Source organism: Neovison vison, chromosome 2, assembly GCF_020171115.1.
Source record: "Neovison vison isolate M4711 chromosome 2, ASM_NN_V1, whole genome shotgun sequence".
Classification (NCBI taxonomy): domain Eukaryota; kingdom Metazoa; phylum Chordata; class Mammalia; order Carnivora; family Mustelidae; genus Neogale; species Neogale vison.
The window spans coordinates 195,121,909-195,145,305 of NC_058092.1; positions in this window are offsets into that span (position 1 = coordinate 195,121,909).

Here is a 23,397-nt window from a genome sequence, read left to right on the forward strand (position 1 = left end):
ACAATTTAATAATTAAATCAAACAATTACTAATAAATAGTAATTATAGCTAACATCTATTGAGTACATACTTAGGAGGTGAATATTATTATTCTTTATTTCATAGATAGGGAAAATGAGGCACAGTAAGATTGAATTATTTCCATAACATTGAACCTGTAAGTGGTAAAGTGGTGATTTTAACTAAAGAAGCATGGGGTCAACCCACTATTTATACATTTATATTTATACATTATACATTTTATATATATACACACACACACATTATACATTATACATCTGATGTCCTCTTCCTCATATGTCAGACACTTTTTTGAATCTAACCAGCAGTCATTCCCAACCCCTACTCGTGGTCTCTGTCTGCCGAATAAATAAATAAATAGAAAACTAAAAAAAAAAAGATTCTTTCTCTCCCTCAACCCCTCCTCCCTATCTCCCCCACCACCTTCTCTCCCTTTCCTAAATATAAATAAATAAATAATAATAATGATGATAATAAAATAAAATAAAAATATTTTATTTTTTTAAATTTTATTTATTTATTTGATAGAGAGATCACAAGTAGAGAGGGAGGCAGAGAAAGAGGGGGAAGCAGGCTCCCTGCTAAGCAGAGAGCCCAATGCAGGACTTGATCCCAGGACCCTGAGATCATGATCTGAGCTGAAAGCAAAGGTTTAACCCACTGAGCCACCCAGGTACCCCGAAACATAAAAATATTTTTTAAAAATTCAGGAAGGCACCCTCATATCTACATTTCTGTCCCTGCCTATGAACACACACACACACACACACACACACTCAATCTATTTCATCTTTGCCATGGACACCTAAGAAAATTACAGAGGCAAGAGACAGAGGGGTTTTTGCAAGGAAAAACAAGCAGCTCAGTGTTGTTGAGTACAGAGTGTGAGACAGTGGGGAGACAGGAGAGAAGAGATGGGAAGAGCCTCGGGTACCTCAGTCAGAGCCTGGACTTCACTGTATTGCTGATGGGGAGCCAGTGAAAGGTTTTTAAAGGGAAACCATTTGATCAGAATTGCAGCTCAGTGGATGATGGATTTTAAGGGGATGGATTAAAAAAAGTGACAATAGTGATTCAGATGACCAACAATGAAGTCCTAAATAGAATAGTAGCAAAAGGCATAGAAAATAAAGACTGATTGAGGAAATAACATCAGTAGGACACGTGCTTTGAAATACAAGGAGCCTAGGTGGAAAGAGATGGAAAGGGAACAGTCCAAAATGGTCTCAGGGTTCTTGAAATCACAAATTATAGTGAGAAGAAAAAATACAAGGAGGTTGATTTTCCAAGACAGTTTACTATTCTCTTAGGCCCATCAATCTGGCAGCAAGGAGCCCCAATGCCACAGAAATAAAAGTCAAAGTTTTTAACAGCTGGGCATGTCTTGCCACTATTGTAAATGCTTTGCACAGAGTAACTTGTTTAATCCCCAAAACAACTCTGCGACAGAGGTCCTATAACAACCTACATTTTATGGATGAGAAAACCGAAACATAGAGTTTAGGTAACCCACCAAAAATCACATAGCAGAGAGAGGAGTCAAGCACAAGCAGTGTGTGGTTTTCAGAGTCTGGGTTCCAGAGTCTATGCTCTTACTAACTACACTCTTGTGCTCAGAGTTCAGCTGGTTAGGCCTTGCAGAATAAGCATTAACCCTATCACTCCACACACACCCCAAGCGAACCTCTAGCACCTTTTTTCACCTGCCCTTGTTGCTTATTTCTACCATGGAGTAGGCCGTGATCTGTGGGAAGGCTAAGGCAGGACAGAGTAGAAGGGGAGAGTTTCTGGGCTATGGTCCAAACATGTGGTCCTCGCTCTACTGATGAAGCCTTGACTACAGTCCTCAGAACAACCCTGAATCCTGAAACCACATCTGCTTACAAGTTTTTGTGGATGTTCCCCAGGCAGGGAGTTGGTGTCCACCTGAGACCTGACACTTTCTCCATGTGCCAGGAGAGAGGCTCAGAGTCTCCTCTTTTTTCTTAGAAGAATGAATAGTCAGGACACATGCCTCTCTCTGATCAAATCTATTCTCATGTATTAGCTCAGGTGGAGGAGAAGTACAAGCTATCGAAGATACTATCAGTAGTCTTCTACTGTGAGAAGACTGCCTAAATTTCTCCAACCTACTCTTCAGGGCTAGACAATGGTGTTAGGCAGCACAGACAGAAGAAAAGCCCTCTGGTAGTACTGTCTTCATTTGCTCAGGAGAAGAAGAGGCAGTCACATTAATGGAATTGACTAAAAACACTGGGCTGCCACCATTTGAGAGAAAAGAAGAGGAGGTAAGGGCTTGTGGGCATGAGATGAGAGGTCAATTTTGGATGTTTTGGGTAGGAGCACATCTGGGACAGCTGGATGGAAATTATATAGCTGGCACACGTGTTAGAACTGAGGCAAGGGATCTGTGGTGAACAGTGACTTAGGAATTGTCTATTTCTTATTATGCTAATTTCTGTAATTTTCTATTTTTCTGGGATGATGGTCAATTCTTTAAATTTCCTGTGTACAAAGAAGTCAATGACTTCCATATACATATTTTAGCATCTCAATGATAGTTTAACCATGTTCTTCAACAAAGACATTCACAAAGTAAGGAAATGCATATGGATGGAGGAGACAGGCAGGGATATGGACAGAACCCTGATAAAAACCAATGCATGAAGGTTGCAGAATGGAAGAGAAATTAACTCAGTAGGCTACAGAAGAGTTGCTAGAGAGTCTTCCTTCCTAGATAAAAAGGTGTAGAGCATCGAGGAAAAAAGACTGATTGGGGTGCTTGGGTGGCTCAGTGGGTTAAGCCTCTGCCTTTGGCTCAGGTCATGATCTCAGGGTCCTGGGATCGAGTCCCACATTGGGCTCTCTGCTCAGCGGAGAGCATGCTTCACCACCCACCCCCATGCCTGCCTCTCTGCCTACTTATAATCTTTGTCTGTCAAATAAATAAATAAAATCTTAAAAAAAAAAAAAGATTGATCGTGAATGTGTATTGAAGCACATAGAACCAGTAAGTTTAGGACAGAAAGAAAGAAAGAAAGAAAGAAAGAAAAGTCCCATTGAATTTGGAAATATTAGGATGATAGGTTTCCTTAATCACAGGATTTGACTGCTGATTGCTGTGGGCTGGAGAATGAAGGAGCAATGAAGAAGTGACACAATGTTTGATTAAATTAGGGGGAGCAGTTTGACATTATTAAAATAATTTAACATTCTTATGCAGTTTTCAGTGCAATGAAGTAAAACAGAAACTTCAAAAACCTGACTGATGTGGAAATGTTAGAGTTTGGAGCTGACAGCCAAAAAAGAATTCTTTAGATGTCTTTGGTGCAAAAGCATGGTTTTCTTAAAGCACAGAACCTATGGGCAGAAAGTGCTACACTGGCGTCATGAGGAGTGGCCCATTATATACTTTCAAGTTGGAGGGGGATAGTTAGGAATAGCATAAGTCTCCAAGGAATTTTGGAAGCAAGGTTTCCAGGACATTGAGGGGACTAGCTATTGTTGGAAAAAGGTCATTTATCACTGTCTTATAAAATTTGAGGCATGAAACCCTTCAGATATAGATTGGGGAGTCATTTCTTGGGAGATTATTGCCAACATGTATCTTGGGGGTAGAGATAAAGGAGGTTTCCAAAGGTATTTTTATATATTAAAGACTTACAGGATCTGGGAGGTTGGGCTAAGATTGCCTTTTGCCCTTAGCAAAGTATTAACATTGTGACAGCTGAGTTCCTGGAGTAATGTTACTCTGCCTGTTTTGAGGACTTACCAACCGGCTATAGGTAGTGAGGTAATTTAACAATTTTTCTTCTGTCTTTGTTTCCCACATCAATGAAACCCTTAGATATATATTGGTGACTCATATGCTTGGAGGATGACTGCCAACATGTATTTTGTGGGGTAGAGACAAAGAAAGTTTCCAAAGGAATTACCATATGTTTAAAATAGACTCACAGGATCCTGGGGGCTTGGAACAATGTTAAGCAAGATTGCCTTTTGCTCTGGATGAAGTGTCAACATTGAGGAAACTGAGCTCCCAGAGGGTCATTCTGTCTATTTTAAGGACTTGTCAATGGCTATAAGTAGAAAGGAAATTTAATTTTTTCTTGCCTTTGTTTCCCACATCACTGGGTTAGCTGGAAGAAAATGTAATAGCCTCTATCAGCAGAAAAAAAAAAAATACTCCCAGGATATCTGAGAAAATTAAGGAAATACTACTGAAAGTATCACCGTTGAGTAAGATGGCTAAATATACATTGTCATGTTAATGCCATGTCAAAACTATGTTAATGGTTTTCCTATTCAGAATGATCTGTTGTGTGAATATACTGGAAAATTAGCCAAATCAGAATAGCACCACAAATATAAATTATCAAGATTTACCATAATAAGAAATTGATCAATGAAGATATTTTAAAAATATATGAGACTTCTGTTTTCAAGATGGTATAGGCATACTTTCCCATATTCCTCATGATAAACACAATAAAAACCTTGGACATTCTTCAAAACAGACATAAGAAGACCCTGAAAGGTCAGGAAAAGGCAGACTGGCTAGAAATCTCGGGTTGTGAAAAGTGACATCCTGGTGAATTTCCTGCATTTTCTTTTGGCCTCAGATAGCCCAGACTTGGAGCTGAAAAAGACAAGCTGCAAATGCCAACATGGTACCACCACCACCACCACCTCCACCTCAGGGAAAGCCTGTTTTCTCTAGCAAAAGAAAAAAAAAGGGCAGCCTAGCCCTTTTTAGACTACAACTAATCTTTCCTAATCAAACCCTATAAAACTGGTTCCCCACCCCCACCCCCACAAGCAAAGGAGAAGGGGGAGCTTTGATTTCTGCCACTGTGAAGCTCTAATGAGGCACCCTAACAACAGCAGTGTGGGCTCAAAGAAGACCAAACAGACATCTGGGACTTTCATCTCCATCAGCTGGCTGGCAATAACCGCTCCCTCACACAGCGGCAAAAGAATTAGAAGCATAAATAGTGAACTTTTTCTAAATTTGCTGCAGGGAAGGACTTTGTATTTATTTTTATCTATTTAATTTTGAATAGGTAATGAATTAATATTATTCTTGATTTTCAGTGCATACAAGGACATACATCGATAAGTTTCCTTTCCTCTTTACTCCAATCCAATTCTCCCCACCTGAACACCAGGGTTAATAGATCCCTGTATAACCTTCACTATATATTACATGGAAACAAAAAGAATGTGTACTTGTATTTCCCATTTTTGCATAAATAGAAGCATACATTCATGTTGTTTTAACCACTCCCACCAACTAATTTGTCTCAGGAATGTAAATAGTGCTAACCTCCAAGTCAACTCCTATTCTAAGTCCTCCTATTTATTCACACAGTCCTCACAACAACCCTATGAGGGGAACAAGATCACCATCTTCATTTTTCAAATTAGAAAAATGATACGCGGAGGGGTTAAGTTTCCCTTGTTCAATATCCAGATTTAAAGTCCATACTTTTAAAAAAATGTTGCTTTAATATCTTGAGAGTGTGCCATATTAGTCTGGCATTTGTATCCTCTTCTATGGATACAAAGTACTATATTATATGGATGTACCATATTTTTTGAACTGACTATTGATGTTATTTCTATCTTTTGTTATTTCAAAAAAAAAATGCGGCACTGCATATCCTTGCAGATACTGTGGGGGAGGAAAGGACACCAAGTTGTGGGTGCCCTCATCAGGTGGAGGGTGGCTGGATTAGAGGTAACAGACTTCACCCAAGGTAGAACAAAGGAGACAGAAGTGTATTGAATACACCACAAGGGAGCAGTGGGCAGGACAGCAAAAGAGAGACTGTGAGGAGGCAGTGGTGGCTGCTGTGGTTAAGGGGGGAAATGAAAAAGTATGGGAATGCATGGAAATTTCCTTTTTTGGTACCTGTGTCAGGGTGTAATTAACCCATTGGTCAGCTAGGATTAATGGATATTTTGAGGTTGATTGTCTAATGAGCCTATTTGTATTCAGCCAGAGGGATAGGGGTCACTGTGGATCCTTCTACCTTCCTCAGGTTCCCATTGTTCAAGTTAGTTGTCCTAAAGCAGACTCTATAGATACTTCCCTTAGTATTAGCCTGAAATGCAAAATGAATTTACTAGAGTAGAATTGCCAGGTAAAAGCATGAACATTTGTAATTCAGACAGTTATTTGCCAAATTGCTCTCCATTTTGCATTGCATTTTATATTGATATATGTTCCACCACCAAAGGAAAACAAATGGTCAGAAGGATATAAAACCTAATTAGTATTATGCTTCCTCCCCCAATTAGATAACTGATAATTATTAAAAGGTGCTTATTGTATTTTATTTTTCATCAAGATAGGAGGATATATGAGGGACCAATTTTTGTCTATCTGTATTTTCCCTTTCCAATCTATTGCACCCTATTCCCAACTCATTCCCTAAATTTATACATTTTAAAGCAGATTTTTATTATGTATTTATTTATTTATTAAGGTTCACTTATTTATTTGAGAAAGAGAGAGAAGAGAGAGCATACATACTCCTGGGTGGGGGAGGAGAAATAGAGGGAGTGGGAGAGAGAATCTCAAGCAGACTCCCCTTTGTGCACAGAGCCAGAGAAGGGTCTTGATCTCATGACCCTGAGATCATGACCTGAGCTGAAATCAAGAGTAGGATGCTTAACCAACTGGGCCACCCAGGTGACTCTAATATTAAATTATTCTTATCTTGCTCTTTTCTTCAGAGTAGAAGAAGAAAAACACTTTGAAGTCAATATACACTCCTACCTATGCAAAACCTATGGTCATGGAAGAGGTTGATATTTATCATGAAAACAGGCGTTTTGAGAGAAATGGAGCAAGTGGCTCTTTTCTGCAGTAAGATGAGGTGAGGGCAGCTGAGGGTGTCACACTGCAGGGACGGCTCACAAACTCTTTGGTGGCAGCTCTTTGGTAAGATGGCAAGATTGGCAAGATTTCAGAGGCAATGAATATATAATGGCCAGAGAGAGGGGGATCCAAGGACCGAGAGGACCTAGCATCCCCAAAGGTGCCTGTGACACAAATATAGTTCAAAAGGGGTGCCGGCAGCAGTGGTGAAGTGGCACAGAGTGGAACAAAGTTTACCTCAAGAGTTTGCAATGAGGATGAGTAACCACAAAGAGGGAATTCTCCACAGTGTGGACGCTCTATGAGACCCCAGGCTATATTTTGGTCTTGGGAGGATTTCCAGTCCCAATAGTGATTAAAAAGTTAATTTGCATTTGTTTAGTGGAACGCAGAGGGAGCTCAGAGTTGTGGTTAAAGTATGTTGTAGAGCTGTTTCATACATAAAAGGCAGAAACTCAGTAGAAGCAGAACTCAATAGAAGCTGCCCTTCTTCCTTTCCCCTGCAAGTGCCCATTGGAGTTTCCTGCCAACTGAAGGTTGCATCTACATCTAATGAAGAAACCACTGGACCTAGTGTCAATTAACGAAGAGATTGGTGTAAAAGACACTAAAGGGAAGAGTTCTATTTGGAAATTATTTTTGAAGGTCAATAATTTTAATGAATAACCCTTTAAGAATCTTACTTCCTGATTCTAAAATTGCTCCTTTTTATTAGTGCCAGCCCGTTGTGTTTGCGCTAAGCATATAAACTTTGTCCTATGGGGACAGGGACAGAGTTAAGATCCTTCTTTGCTTTAGGATATTGTTCTTTTATTACCTGGAGAAAGTATTCGCCGAGCTAGTAAAGATTTTCTTGAAGATGTGGGGGGAAATACTGAATGTGTAGATATTGAACCATTTCTCTAGTTCTTTCAACAGTTAATGTGATTATCAAACCCCAGGACAGGTTCCTGGGAAATCCATATGAATTTTGTTTTCATCAACCCATAGATATTTGAGGAAAATGATTCATCTCCTCTTACTTTAGTGCCTTAGGTCTGTCTTTTTAAAGGCATACCATCTAGTGAAATTGGAATGACTTTTGTCCTGTTCAATCTTGGAGGAATTTTACCAGGAACTGCTTTGAGATATCTGGTGAAAATACAACAATGTATTCCTTGGAAAACACTGTAAATGGATTATTTATTTTTCGTTGGAAAACAAAGTGCCATGTGTCTAAAGCACTTTAAAAGGCAGAATTCCGGGGCACCTGGGTGGCTCAGTGGGTTAAAGCCTCTGCCTCCAGCTCAGGTCATGATCCCAGGGTCCTCGGATCGAGGCCCACATTGGGCTCTCTGCTCAGCAGGGAGCCTGCTTCTCCATCTCACTCTGTCTGCCTCTCTGCCTATTTGTGATCTCTGTCTGTCAAATAAATAAATAAAGTCTTTAAAAAAAAATAAAAGGCAGAATTCCATTTACCTGGAGGATATTAATTGAGAAAATATGTACTTTTTGTGAAATGCAAATACAAAATGCTGATCTGTGACGAAATAAGTACTTTCAAGAAACAGCCATGATAGCTGCAATTTGAAAATCTTCATGAAAACAACAGAAAGAAAATGAACCCAGTTCCGACACTGATTTCTGCTCCTTTTTTTTGCACTCACTTTTTCCTTGTATCTGCTTGTCACAGTACCACACATGATAGATCAGAGTGAGCACACACAGGAAGCACACTGTTAATATCCTACCTAGAGCCTGTTGAGCAGGCTGGTGAACTGACAGCTGCTATCAATATTTGATGCTAAGAACCCACCACTGGGGGCGCTGGGTGGCTCAGTGGGTTAAAGCCTCTGCCTTTGGCTCAGGTCATGATCCCAGGGTCCTGGGATGGAGCCCCTCATTGCATCAGGCTCTCTGCTCAGCAGGGAGCCTGCTTCTCCTCTCTCTCTCTCTCTCTGCCTGCCTCTTTGCCTACTTGTGATCTGTCTTTTAAATAAATAAATAATCTTTTAAAAAAAGAAAAAAAAAAAAACTCACCACTGTTCCTTTTCTCTGGGGCACTTCCCTCAGCCTATGGGCATTCCACTGCCAAGTTCTTTTCTGAGAAGAAAAGAACACCAAACCCTTTGCCTCGGGTGGAGACAGAGATCCAGATTCCCCGTCCAACAGGACATTCTGGATTACCTGAGACCATATCCTTGCTCAAATCTTTCCCCTTCATTGAACCACCACTTTTTTCACTCCCTTATAGATTTCCCCTAAAAGGCACCCTTTAATAAATGATAAGCACCCAAATCCCTTTCTCAGGTTCTATGTCTAAGCAACTAGAGTTGTCATGTTGGATGTTTAAGATGAGTGGGTATTTCAGAGAACAAACTGGTGATTGCCAGAGGGGAGGGGTGGTGGGGAGGATGGGCAAAATAGGTGAAGGGGATAAAGAGGTATAAACTTCCTGAGTTATAAAATAAATAAGTCACAAGAATGAAAAGTACAGCACAGGAAATATATGCTGTATATTTTAATAATGTTGTAATAACTTTATATGGTGGCAGTTGTAATGCCACTCACCATGGTGAGCATTTCATAATGTGTATAATTGTCAAATCACGGTAGTGCACCTAAAACTAATATAATATTGTATGTCAACTATACTTCAATTAAAAAAAAAACCTCAAAAAGTTGTTCAGATTAAATGAAGACTTTAGCTCACTGTGTATTTACAAGAAATATCACCATTATTAAAAACAAAAAGGTGAGTGGGTATTTCAAAAAGAACAAGGTGGGAAAAGACATTTTGCATAGAGGAACAGCAGCATACTCCCCCATACCCCCACAAAAAGAAAAAGCTTAAAGCTGCCATGCTCAGGAAGTTGCTCTTCGGAACTTCTTGTGTCAAATAGAAGACAGGAAATGGAGTCCAGATGAAAGATAAGTCTGTGAAGATGGACTCTAGCCAGCTTATGAGGGAAGGACCCTCTACCCTAGAAGACCTCTGAGGCCCATGCTGGGGTCTGAAGTTGGGGTGACTCCGAATACCCACCCTGTAAAAGGGCTAAGTCTTCCTTTCTTTGCGATTCCCTGTGCTTCCCTCCTTCGTGTGTGGGTTTCTGTGAATAACAGCAGCAGTCACAGGTGCTATAGCCTGACATTTTGATATCTTAAGGCAAAAGGAGTCTTCCCTTTTACTTGTGATAGGCACAACTCAGAACCAACCCATCACTCTCCTCACCGTTTGCTCAGATTATTTGGACACCTGTGCCTGATGTAATATGTGTGTCCACAAGACAAATCCAGAATGCCGGATATAAATTGGGGAGTAACAGTCTACGATGTAAATAATAAATTCTGCAAAGTATCAACGACAACTTCTGATTCTCACTGAATAATCTCCCCAAATGCCCAAGCTTTCATATTACCCCCCTCAGTGAAATTTCATGTGCTGCTTACAACATTTCTCAAACTCTTCCTCTAGGGAGCTCTCTGTGGAGCCTGAGTGAGGAATGATTAAGAGCAGCAGACTTGGGACCCTCTCCTCAGGCCTGAGCTATTGCCACCTGTCCAGTGTGAGAAGTGGCTGGGAGCTTCTGTGATAGAGGCAATGAGCTTTGGAATCATATAGATAAGACCAAACTATAACGATTATATTTCAAATGTCTGCAGAGGTTGGGAATTGGGGTAACAAATATGAGCCTGTGTGCCAACTTAGTCAACCTGAAGTCTTTACAATCCTCCAAACAGGCAGCTCTATTCCAAAGAGATATTTAAGTGAATAGAACCAGATTTGCCTCCAATTTACTTAAGTCGATCATCCTTCAGAGTACGGGTGGGTGGTGGGGGATGCGGAGATCACAACTCACCAGTGTATCTCCAGACTCTGTCTTTACAGTCGTGCAATTCCGCAGGGCATTTTTCAATTATGATAGGAATACGTGATGCTAGCAGGAAAAATGCAAAGCACAGAACCTCACAGAGGAAAGACAAACCATAATAAATGCTAACACCAACAAGGGCGACTGTTTATGTTGACAAAATAGGACATTTTGATGTAGCTGATCTGATGCAGATGTTTTTGTAGGCTTTGTTATTGCTGGAGATATTGTAAAGAAACACTCTTGAAGCAAGTGTTTTGCTCTAGTTGTATAAAAATAGCTACTTTAAAATGTAAAAGTCATGTGTACCATAGGTACTGCCGTATAGGGGTGGGATCTGGGTCATTGCTGTAAATTCCATTTCCTCACATATACTCATTCCAAGAGATTACATGAGGGCTGGAAAGTAACGGGACTAGTTATAAACAGATCTGCTTTGCATATTACTTCAAAATACAATGCATCGGGGGGCAATGTAGTACTAAGTGTCCATGTTCTTAATGCTACCAATTTTAAATGTGGATTCTGAGGAGAAGCTGCCCCCCCCCCGATATAAATGAGGTCTTGGAATTAAACTGGCAATTTCTGTGCATGTGTCTGAGTGTGTTTACACACACACACACACACACACACATATATATATATTTGCACACACAACCATTTCTACTTGACTAAACTGTTCCACACACACACACACACACACACACACACACATATATATATTTGCACACACAACCATTTCTACTTGGCTAAACTGTTCATAAGAACAAAATGTTACACAGCCTAAATGGCAATCAAGTGGGGATTGATTTAACAAATTTATTGTTTCATAGAAAGAAAGTCTGTGTAATAAATAAAATATTTATACACATGCATGTATGTGTCTATGTACGTATGAAAAGTTACAAGAGGTTAAGCATCTATGCTATGATTATAGTTTCTCATTTAACTTTTTCATTTAAAACTTTTATGAAATTTAGAGATATGTAGTATGATAGCCAATATTTAAAAGCAAAGAAACTGACTTTATGAAAACATCTAAGCCAAACAGAAAAAGCTTTCACTAAGAAATATGAAACAAATTTTGAATAAGACAGAAAAGTAATGTTCCTAAATTTAACTTTGTGAAAAATAAATTCTCTACCAATTCGTCTTGAAATTATTTGCCATCTGATCTTTCTAAGAAAAAAAAATCACAAAATGTATTTTGGAATTTAACGAAATAAGTCTAAATTTCATTCAAAACATTCAAATAGCATAAATATTGAAACTCTGTTCTTTGAAAACAGTGACTTATGCCTTTTTCCAAAATGTGTATAGAATATTCATAAGTTTGTGAATAATAAGATGCAAATAAAGCCTCCATGGATTTCAAAGTAGAAACAGTAAGTATTTTTTGATCATACTGAACTACAACCAGAATATAGTAACAAAACTAAGTATCAAAAGGTCCTTAAAACCTGGAGCTTGGGAAAATTTTTCTGAAATAATTTAAGAAAAAAATATAAAGCCAAATTGTAGAATGCCTAAAAACACCAATCGTGAAAGCCATTCATATCAGAAAATATGAGGTAAAGACATAAATTTTTTTAAGGCATAAAGTTTTAATTGAAGATAGGAAAAATGAAAACAATGAACAACCAAGGGAAAGCAGAAGTATGGAGTCAATAATGATAAAAGCAAAATACAATCAATTAGAAGAAAAAAATGGCAGAATAAATAAATCGAACACTGAAGCTTTGAGCAAACCTAATTGGTTAGTAGAAAATACAAAAATACAAATGATGAGGAGTAAATCATCATATTTGGAGGAAATTAAAACATTGACAAGAAACTATATTGTTCAACTCTGCAAAAGAAATTGAAATTCCAAGAAAAAGTAGAACAACTTTTTAGGAATTTTCACTAGATTAACTGACTCCAGCTAACAGAATACCATAAACCACTCACTAAGAAAAGATAAAATTGTGAAAATATTATCCCTTTATCTAGAATTAGCAAATCCAGATGTTTCTCAGGGAAATTTTACAAAAATTTTTATAGATCAGAAAATCACAAAGCTATTAATTTTTTTCATTAATATAAAGAAGAAACCAAGTAAGTCTCTTTTATGAAGCTAGTCTTACAATGACATCAAAAGCCAGCCAGCAAAGAATATATAAACAGACCAAACCAAAGATTAGATTATTAATGAAAATGCTAAGTAAATATTATCAAACACAACCTAGCCACATATTAAAACAATAATACTATGGCATCACCAAGTGAAACTTATTCCATTATAGCAATAACTTTCTAGTATTTAGAAACTATTAATTTTGCCATAATGATGGATAATGAGAGAAAGGCATAGATCATTTCATAGATGTTGAAAGGCCTTTGATAAAATTTAGCATCCTTTTTTGATTACAAAAATAAGGATACATGGATGTTCTTTAAACATGATGAAATACAGCCATCTCAAACTCCATTTTTTTTCTTTTATCATGGAACTACTGGAATCATTCTCATTAGAATTCTAAGACATGGATGGCCACTATTACCATAATTATGATAGCATTTTGAAAGCAGTAGCCATTATAGATAGACAAGTGAAAGAAATTAGATATACAAAAATGAGAAAGAAAATCATACTTTTACCAATTTGCCACTGATGTGAATGTACTATTGAAAAACCCGTGATTCAACTGGTAAAAGCAGTTACAGTGAAGAAATTCAGATTGATTTCCAAGTATAAAATTTTTTTCTTTCAATTTATTTATTTTCAGAAAAACATTATTCATTATTTTTTCACCATACCCAGTGCTCCATGCAAGCCGTGCCCTCTATAATACCCACCACCTGGTACCCCAACCTCCCACCCCCCCGCCACTTAAAATTTTTCTTTTTTACAAACAAAACCAAAAGCATATAATGGAAAATATGCCATCAGATTTAAATTTAAATAATTCATAATAAATTTATAATAAACTTATATTATTATAATTACATATATAATTATACTTGTTATATTATACTATATTATATATAATAAATTTATAATAAATAATAAAAATAAACTAAATAATTTAAAGAGTGATAAAAATACCACTTAATAAACTTGACAAAAATATACTCTCTGGATCTGGAGAATAAAATGTTCTTGAAAGACTCAAAAAGAGACTTGAACAGATAGAAAGTAATTACTGTGATCTGGAATAAGAAGACTCATACTTGTACAATTGTTAATTCTTCCTAACTTAATGTGATCTCAAGAATAATAACTGATATTTAACTTAAAAATACAAACTAAATTTTATATAAAAAATAAATAAGATTTGAAAAAGTTAAGTGACAAGAGGTTACCTGATTACTGTATTAAAATGCATTATAAAACTAGACAAAATACAGACATGTGATACAAAGTAACAGAATATAATGGAAGAAATAAAATCAAATACATATAAAATAATACTATTAGAGAAGTATAGAATTATTTTAAAAATTTAAAAATCATGAGTTAAATAGTAAATGTGTTTTTTTTTCTCAAATAAAACCTTTGGAGGAGAAAAGATTTATATATAACTAACATACTACAAGAAACTTTGAATGGAAAAGATGTAAAGATAAGGGAATCTGTAAGTATACTTAAAGTAAAAATATACTGTACAGGAAAAAATGTTTTATAATAAAGGAGTGGGAAAGTCCTGTCCAGTTATGACAACAAAACCTAGAAGTCTTAAAATTTGGTCTTTTACTACATTTTACTACATTAAAAATAAATTATGAATGCAAAAACATAAATGATCAACTATATTTCACAAATCATATTACAAGGAATTAACTGCTTTAGTAAGAAAAGAATTTCTATCAATCAATAAGAAAAATGACAACTAAATGTAATAATTGACAAAAGTTTAGCAAGTTTCAATGAACAAAATTTAGGTGGCTTACTCTCACTAATAATATAAGAAAAGCAAAGACTGACTCAAAAACCATGGGGCCATATTAAAAGGCCACAGAGACTAGAGAAAGAAAGTCTGAAATATGAAAAGAAATAGTGAGAAGAATCAATTCCTAACCATAGAATAATATAATATTCCATGAGTCCAGACTGATATGAATAAGGGTATCAATCAATCAATAAGCACTGACTAAAGAGGAGGGGAAAGAAAGTTCTTCCATAGAGTAGAATTCCAGTACCCAATGTAGAATGAATGGTGGCAATCACCCTTTACCTTCAGCAAATTTTAAAATTAGTGAGTGAATGCATGAATTTAAAATGTGTAGATAGTCTCAAAGCATCCAGCAGAAAATACTCCGTAATTGGGAAGGGAGAATTCCAATATAGAGGGAAACCTACCAGATGCCATCTGGAGGAAGTGAGCAAATTTGACATAAGTAGTGGAACAAAGTCCACATCATGTGCCTTGTGGTACAATGAAAGACACAATGTTACTTCTGCTATATTCTTACCATAGAATTTAGTGGTAAAGAGATAGGCAAGCCAAAATTAGAGACATTATACAAAAAATCTGGCTAGTACTCTTTAAAAAATGTTAAGGTAATAAAAGAAGGGAGGGGGGAGATATAGAAATTTCCAGATTCAAGGAGACTAAGATATCACAGCAACTATGCACAAAGTATGGATCCCAACTTTAAACTAGATCTTTAGAAAGGTATCAGTAGAATATTTAGTGAAATTTTGAAAAGGTTTATAGGTTATAGTTTTGCATCCATAACAATTTCCTGATGTTCTTAATTGTACTGTGTTTATGTAAGATGTTAATATCAGAGGGATATTGGTGATGTGTATATCAGATATTTGGTAAATTTTTTTTTAAGAAACGATTTTTTTTTTGAAGATTTTATTTATTTATTTGACAGACAGAGATCACAAGTATGCAGAGAGGCAGGCAGAGAGACAGGAGGAAGCAGGCTCCCTGCTGAGCAGAGAGCCTGATGTGGGCAGGACCCTGAGATCATGACCTGAGCCGAAGGCAGAGGCTTAACCCTCTGAGCCCCCCAGGTGCCCCTATTTAGTAAATTTTTGCAACAAATGTGTGTCTATCTTTTTTAAGTGAAAAGTTAAATTTTAGTAATTAAAAATACTGAATATTTTTTATTATAATACCAGTAAAAACCCAATAACGCAGTGTGGGTCAGTGTATGGGAAAACAGAAACCTTGATATATTATTAGTGGGGGAAAAAATTTGTACAATGTCTATGGGGTGAATCAAAATTCAAAGCTACTTGCTTTTATTGGCAAAAATATAAAATTTTTTTTAACTAACAAAAAGATTTTGTTTCAGAACTCATGCTAGCTTAAGCATATGAAGCATATGGACTTAATAAGTACATCAATGGTTACAGGCTCAAAATTTCATTAAAGCTCCGTAATTTTCATGTAGAACCATGTCTCCATATTTTCTGTACAAACAAATTTCATGAAATTATTAACTTGTGAATAATTATTTAAAGTGGAGAGAATTTGCCAGCTATGGCCTGTAATAAAGTATGGCTTGATGTAATAAAATGCATTTAACTAATTTAGCTAAGTTAAAAAGCTTTATTATCTTTAATCTTTGATTCTAGAACTGGAAAATGAAGCAGGGATTTCAATTTGCATAAAAAGCTATATGAGTATGTGCATATACTCACGGGGCTTTAATCTCATAAATTCTGCACTCTCTGCCAAGACCAACACTATCACTGAAAATTAATTTGATATCAAAAGCTCTAATTGTGTTACAATTAAAACCCATCATTACCTCCCTTTTTAGAAAGGGAAAGTATCCAAGCCCTTCTTGCCAAATCTGAGTTCTACAAGACATTGTATTAGACCGACTGCTAGAAACACTTAATAAATTCTGAAAATAAGGGTTGTAGCTCGAAGCAACATACTATGCCCCTTTAGTTGTATTTTTAATATCCTCTCTTTGCTGTAGGACTATAAAGCCACCAAACATACTCTTAAACTTTCAAGGTAAGAAGAAAGAAAATGGCATTAATGAGATCTTATCTCTTACATGTCATGTACATTGTTGCATGTATAACACATATTACTGTACTTAATACTCAAAATAGTCATAAGATATAGGGACGCTTTTTTTTTTAAGATTTTATTTATTTATTTAAGAGAGACAGAGGGAGCATGAACAGCGGGGAGAGGGAGAATCAGGCTCCCCACTGAGCAGGGCTGGATTCCAGGACCCTGGGGTCCTGAGCGAGCCGAAGGCAGACGCTTAACCAACTGATCCATCCAGGCGCCCCCGATATAGGGACTCTTAAATACATTTACAAATAAGGTAACTGTCAAACAAATAAATATCATCCAGGCTAGGTTAAAAGCACACCCCAAGTCTCTTATGATAGTTTCTATTTCTCCAGTTCTATATGTTGTGCCCTCTTTTTTCCAAGTCGTTCTTCCTTATGTCTTTTCAAACTCAGTGATTTGATGCAAATAGGATTTATGCTTTGGCATAGTAGTTACTCTCCAACTGTAATATGTGTATGAAACATGTTGAGACCCTGTTGTTAAAATGAAGATTCTGTTTCAATAGGGCTGAGTTCAGAAATTCTGCATTTTGGGGGAGTCTGGGTGGCTCAGTGGGTTGAGCCTCTGTCTTTGGCTCAGGTCATGATATCAGGGTCCTGGGAACTAGCTCCACATCAGGCTCTCTGCTCAGCGGGGAGCCTGCTTACCCCTCTCTCTCTTTGCCTGCCTCTCTGCCTACTTGTGATCTCTGTCTGTCAAATAAATAAATAAAATCTTAAAAAAAAAAAAAAAGAAATTCTGCATTTCTATCAAGGTCTCAGGAAATACTCGTGCTGCTGTTCCGTGGACCACACTTTGAGTAGTAAAGACCTAGTGTCTTTTCACCTTTTGGTGGAACATTCCAGTTGCAAGCAAAGCCTTATTAGTCATCAATCATGTAAATTGCTTTTCCAAAGTTTCATAGTAAGGTCTCACTGGGTTGTCCAGTCTAACCTGATCATAACGTTGGCTAATTTTATGGGTGATAAAGAAGAACAATATCCAGATATGTTTGTCTTCCTCTATTATACAATGCATATTTGTTATTAACAATCAGAAAATAACAATAAAAAAATAACAAACAAAATTGAACAATAAATTACAAAACATTTACCTGAAAACTACATTCAGAAGTAAAAAGTACTCAGAAAAAGATTCTGAGATATATATATATATATATAGACAGATATCTAGATATCTAGATATCTACATATATATTCTGATATAGATACAGATATAGGTATAGATATAGATATTTCCAGAATTATATGAACATACCATTTCATATCTTTGTGGAAATTAGTTTTGCATTAATAAATATACATTTGCCCCATCAATTAACAGTTAGAGGAACTGACTATCTTCTGTGTAAACCCACAATCTGTAAGTCACTTTCTCTCTTTGGGCCTCAATGTTCTCACATACAAAATGAGTTGAACTAGGTGATCCAGTAGATCCTTTTCCAGACCACTGGTGGAAATTATCATTCTTTACATCTTTATCTCAGTGTTTTAAATTGCTGTACACTAATGACTATCCCATTTCTCATGAGGTGTCACAAGAATAAGGTCAAGAAAATAGCAGTTATGCAGTCTTTGCAATCTCAAAAGGTTTGGCCTGAAAGAAATCTACATACAGCAGCAGTGCATTTACACTTCCACAGCATGGATGAGTGCACAACATTTGCCTGTGTCTCTACCTGCTGCTGCCTCCTCAATGGAAGGTAGCCGTGCCATCCGTCGAAGAAAACTTATTTCTTGGTTTACGTGGGGTTTGCAGAGGAACATATAAAATGTACAAACCACCACAATGAGTTTTCACTTCTGCAAAACATCTCTAGGTATTCAAGTACTCATTTTGAGTTATTTAAACAGCATTTTTGCACATTATATAGAGCACATAAATATCGAGCCTTTCCATCGGAAGTAATTCTCGTTAAGAACTATTAAACCCTGCTTAATGAAAAAGGGACAAGTTCTCATGTGTACTTGCATGAAACTAATACAATCAACACTAGACAGGAAATTAACTTAGTTGGGGACGGGTGAAGGGGAACAAGTTGCGGAGCCCACCTCCCTCTCCCTCTGTGGATATTGTATGACTCCCATATTTAAGACTCTACATTGAAAGGACTTTTTGTTTTCTGCCGTCTCATTTCAGAGGACAGAACTTTTGCCCATTTTTATTGTTTGTTTTAGAGCCTTTCTCCATCGTGGACATGACTAATACTCAGAAATTTTTCCTACCAGCTGAACACCAACTGCCCCAGCCAGCCTCACCTGGAACTACCTATCGATGGGACAGATTTATTGTAAGATATTCAGAGGTTCCTCCACAAATACACCAATTGGTTTTTAAACTTAGAGATTTGGAAGGAGATTTCCTTTTGTTCTTTCCTTCTTTTTGTCCTTCCTTCCTTTGACTTACTTGTTAAATTTAGTATTGAAACTTCTAAAATTTCTGACAAATCTTGCAATTTTATAAGACTAGGAATCTCTTGGGGCACCTGGGTGGCTCAGTGGGTTAAGCCTCTGCCTTCGGCTCAGGTCAAGGTCTCAGGGTCCTAGGATCAAGCCCCGCATCGGGCTCTCTGCTCAGCAGGGAACCTGCTTCCCCCTCTCTCTCTGCCTGCCTCTCTGCCTACTTGTGATCTCTCTCTCTCTGTCTGTCAAATAAATAAATAAAATCTTAAAAAAAAAAAAGGCTAGGAATCTCTTTATTGCCAATCTAAGAGACATAAGAGGCAGAATACATATTTTATGACATGGTCACTGTGTTCATGATATAAAGCATCTTGTTTTCCCTTTGATACTCTTCTACAAGGATCCAGTAGGACACACACAAGCCACGTTACCCATCTTACTGTTCTTCTCACCTTTAGAAAACATGGCCTCTTTTTTCTTTGAGAGATAGGCTCAATCACACACTTCTGAGCATGCCCACATGTTGCAGTCTAACTTAGGAGCCTTCAATAAAAATGTCATGCTCTTTTCTCTTTCACTCCCTTAAAATCACATCTTGCACAGAAAAAGTGAGGGCCAACATCTGACTCTGGAAACAGATAGCCAGGGTTCAAATCCTAGATCTGTGTGACATTTGGTAAATTACTTAACTTCTCTGTACCCCAATTTCCTTATCTTTAAAATGGGCTAATAATATCACCAGTCTCAAAGGGTTGACTTGAGTATGCAATAAGGTAATATGCATTAGTGCTGGAATAGCATTTGGCTCATAGCAAGCCAAATATTGGTGTGTTTGCTATTATTGTTACCTTCATTATTTTAGAAAAGAGAGAAATACATTTCTGTAAAGTTTACTGTGATTTGAGGCTTTTCTTCTATGTCCAGTGAAATTTAATTCAAAAATTACCTCATTAGTTCCAGTTTAGCTTTGGCATTACCTTCTCTGTGAACTACTTCTGGGTCCCAGCCAACTGACTTCAACGATGACTTCATTAAGCTGAAAGAGTATATTAAAATATCTCCCTCAGAACACTTAGCATATTTGTACTTTTTGTTTCTCTCTTTGCTTTTCTTTGCTTCATCTGACCCTTGCCCCCTGCATCCTACTGTTCTTTGTAATAAATATCAGCTTATCCTCTGTTGCAATCCTAGCACCAAAGATAGTCCTTGTTTTATCACTGACATTCATGAATGTTCATTAAAGGAATGTGTGCATAAATGAAAACACAAAGAAATTTATGGTTACCAAAAGCAGGGTATCATGCCAGATCCATTTATATTCAATGTTTCTTTCTTTAACTTCCTGTTTACCTCTTTCTACTCTATGTTTGTTGTGGGTTAGGCAGCTTACTCACTGAGATGTTGCTGTAGCAAAGATAGTCAGAAGCAGCAGAGGACATGATGCAGGGTGTGTCCAGGACTAGGCTCACTTCAGTGGTAGTGACCATGGCATCCTGGAGGCTTATCCAATGAGGACCACTGAGAAAGGAAGTCTGAAAACTTTTCCCTTCTCCTTTTTGAGCATGCTCAGGAGGTAGTTAACAGGACAATAGCTAGCTAAGCTCGAATTTTCCATATTTTGTCACTTCCTCTGAATTTCTCAGTCCTTAGCCCAAGGCTTCGTACCAAATGAAAAAGACCAGAGCCTAATTTATTTAAAATGGAAATCATTAATCTGTCCCACTAAGGAGAGGCCTTGAGATATATATGGGGGGGGGCGAAATTACACTAGTAAGGAGGCAGTTAACCTTTTTTGAGCCTTAATTAGGGAACTACATGAACATTAGAAATATAAAGTAGGAAATAAACTACTACTTTACTTGTATTCTAAAATGAGCCTTTTTTCATTATAAGAAGGAGACATGTTTTATTACCTCTTACATTAACTAGATTCACATATGGCCTGTTTTATTTCTAAATTGGCCAGGTTAGCACTGTTGATGTACTTCAACCCCTGAATTATGGACTTTCACCTACTCTTCCTTAATAATAAAAAGTGGAGAGCATAAAACAGTGTCTATAAGATAATGAACGTGTATTTGCGTTCTGATATTACCTGACAAACCTAGGTGAATGCCAAAATGACAGTATATGTGGTTTTTACTTTTAAAGTACAGATATGTCATAGAAAGTTTTCTATAGATTGTTTAATTATGTGATCCAGGAGACATGAGGCTCACTTAATCTGATCTGGTACTCCCTTTTGAGAAGACCTTGAATGAAAGGACCTGACTGAGGCAGTTTAATTGCAATTACAGCCAGTTGTAACTTTGTTTCTTTTTTTAGTTTCTTCTCCTTCTCCTCCTCCTCTTCTTCCTCTTCCTCCTCCTTCTTTTTCTTCATCTTTCTTCTTTCTTCTTCTTCCTCTTTCTTCTCCTCCTCCTCTTCATCTTGAAGGATGGAGAGCCAGGGCAAGTGGCTTTCATGGGAAGGCTGCAGAACTAGATCTGTCCATAGGAAGACACTGGTAATGTGTAAGGAGGGGGGATGTGGGGAATGACACTGAGAGGGATGGTTTCCGATACTCACATGCTCAGGAGCATGTGTCCTCCAGGTTACTTGGGACTCCTTATTTAGTTGCACGGGAAACTATAGTTAATGTTCACCATCAATTGTTTATTTTTTAAAGATTTAATTTTTTTATGTGTCTGTGAGAGAGAGAGAGCACAAGAAGGGAGAGGTAGAGGGAGAGAGAGAATCTGAAGCAGACTCCATGCTAAGCAAGCAGCCCGATGCGGGGCTGGATCTCATGACCCTGAGATCATGATCCTGAGATCACAGCTTGAGCCAAAACCAAGAGTTGGCTGTTTAACCGACTGCACTGCCCAGGTGCCCCTGTTCACCATCAGTTTTTGTGCAGATGTCTCTCAAGTCACTTCGGTAGTTTGAAGTTCATTTTCTAGCAGAATCTTGAAGAAAGTCTCATGGCAAAAATGTTTTCTGAATTTTCTGCGTAAGGATGACAGATCTTTTTTTGTGTGGTATAACACAAATTATAATTTTTTATGCAATAAATACTATTTTATATAATTTGGAATACTTTTATGTCAAGTAATAATAACTTTGAAGATAGAGCAGTTGCAGAGTTGGCTCATTTGGGGACTCAACCAGGTGAAATCCCTAAGTAATTTTCAGCTTTCTGGTCTGCCTTCCTCAGCATATTTGCTATTGTCCTCTAACTGACCAATTTCCCCCCTTATTATTCAATTTATTTAAACTAAACAAGCAAAACAAACAAACACCAAAAGAGTTGACCCTTTTCTCCCACCTCCTCATGCCACACCTCTGGCAACAACCAATTGGTTAACTGCATCAGTGAGCTTAAATTGATTGATTGATTGATTGAGTTAGATTCCACATATATGGAAGATCGTATGGTATTTGTTTTTCTGACTTATTTCACTAAGCATAATGTCTTCCAGATATATGTATGTAGTTACAAATGGCAACATTTCATTTTTTATGGCTGAATAATATTCTTGTGTGTGCGTGTGTGTGTGTGTGTGTGTGTCACAATGTCTTTATCCATTCATTCACTGATGGACCCTTAGATTGTTTCCATATCTGGGCTATTGTAAATAATGCTGTAATGAACATGGAGGTGTGCATATTTTTTTTCAAGTTGTTGTTTTCTCTTTCATCAGATAAATACCCAAAGTAAAACTGTTAGATCATGTGATACTTCTATTTTCAATTTTTTGAAGAACCTCTGTAATTTGTTTTCCATAGTGGCTATATAATCCTAGCAACAATACACAAGGATTCTCTTTCTCCCCATTCTTGCAACACTTGTTATTTCAACCTTTTTGATAACAACCATTGTAACAGGAGCGAGGTAATATCTTACTGTAGTTTTGATTTGCATTTATTTGATGATTAATAATGCAGAACACCTTTTCATGTATCTACTGGCTATCTATATGTCTTATTTTAAAACATGTCTATTCAGATGTTCTGCCCATTTTTCATGATTTTTTTTTTGCTATTGAATTTTATGAATTCTTTATATATTTTGGATATCACCCCTTCTTAGATGTATAATTAACAAATATTGTTTCCCCCTTTGTAGGTTGCTTTTTCATTTTGTTGCTGGTTTCCTTTGCTGTATAGGAGCTTTTAAGTTTGGTTTAGTCCCCCTTACTTATTTTTACTTTAACTTC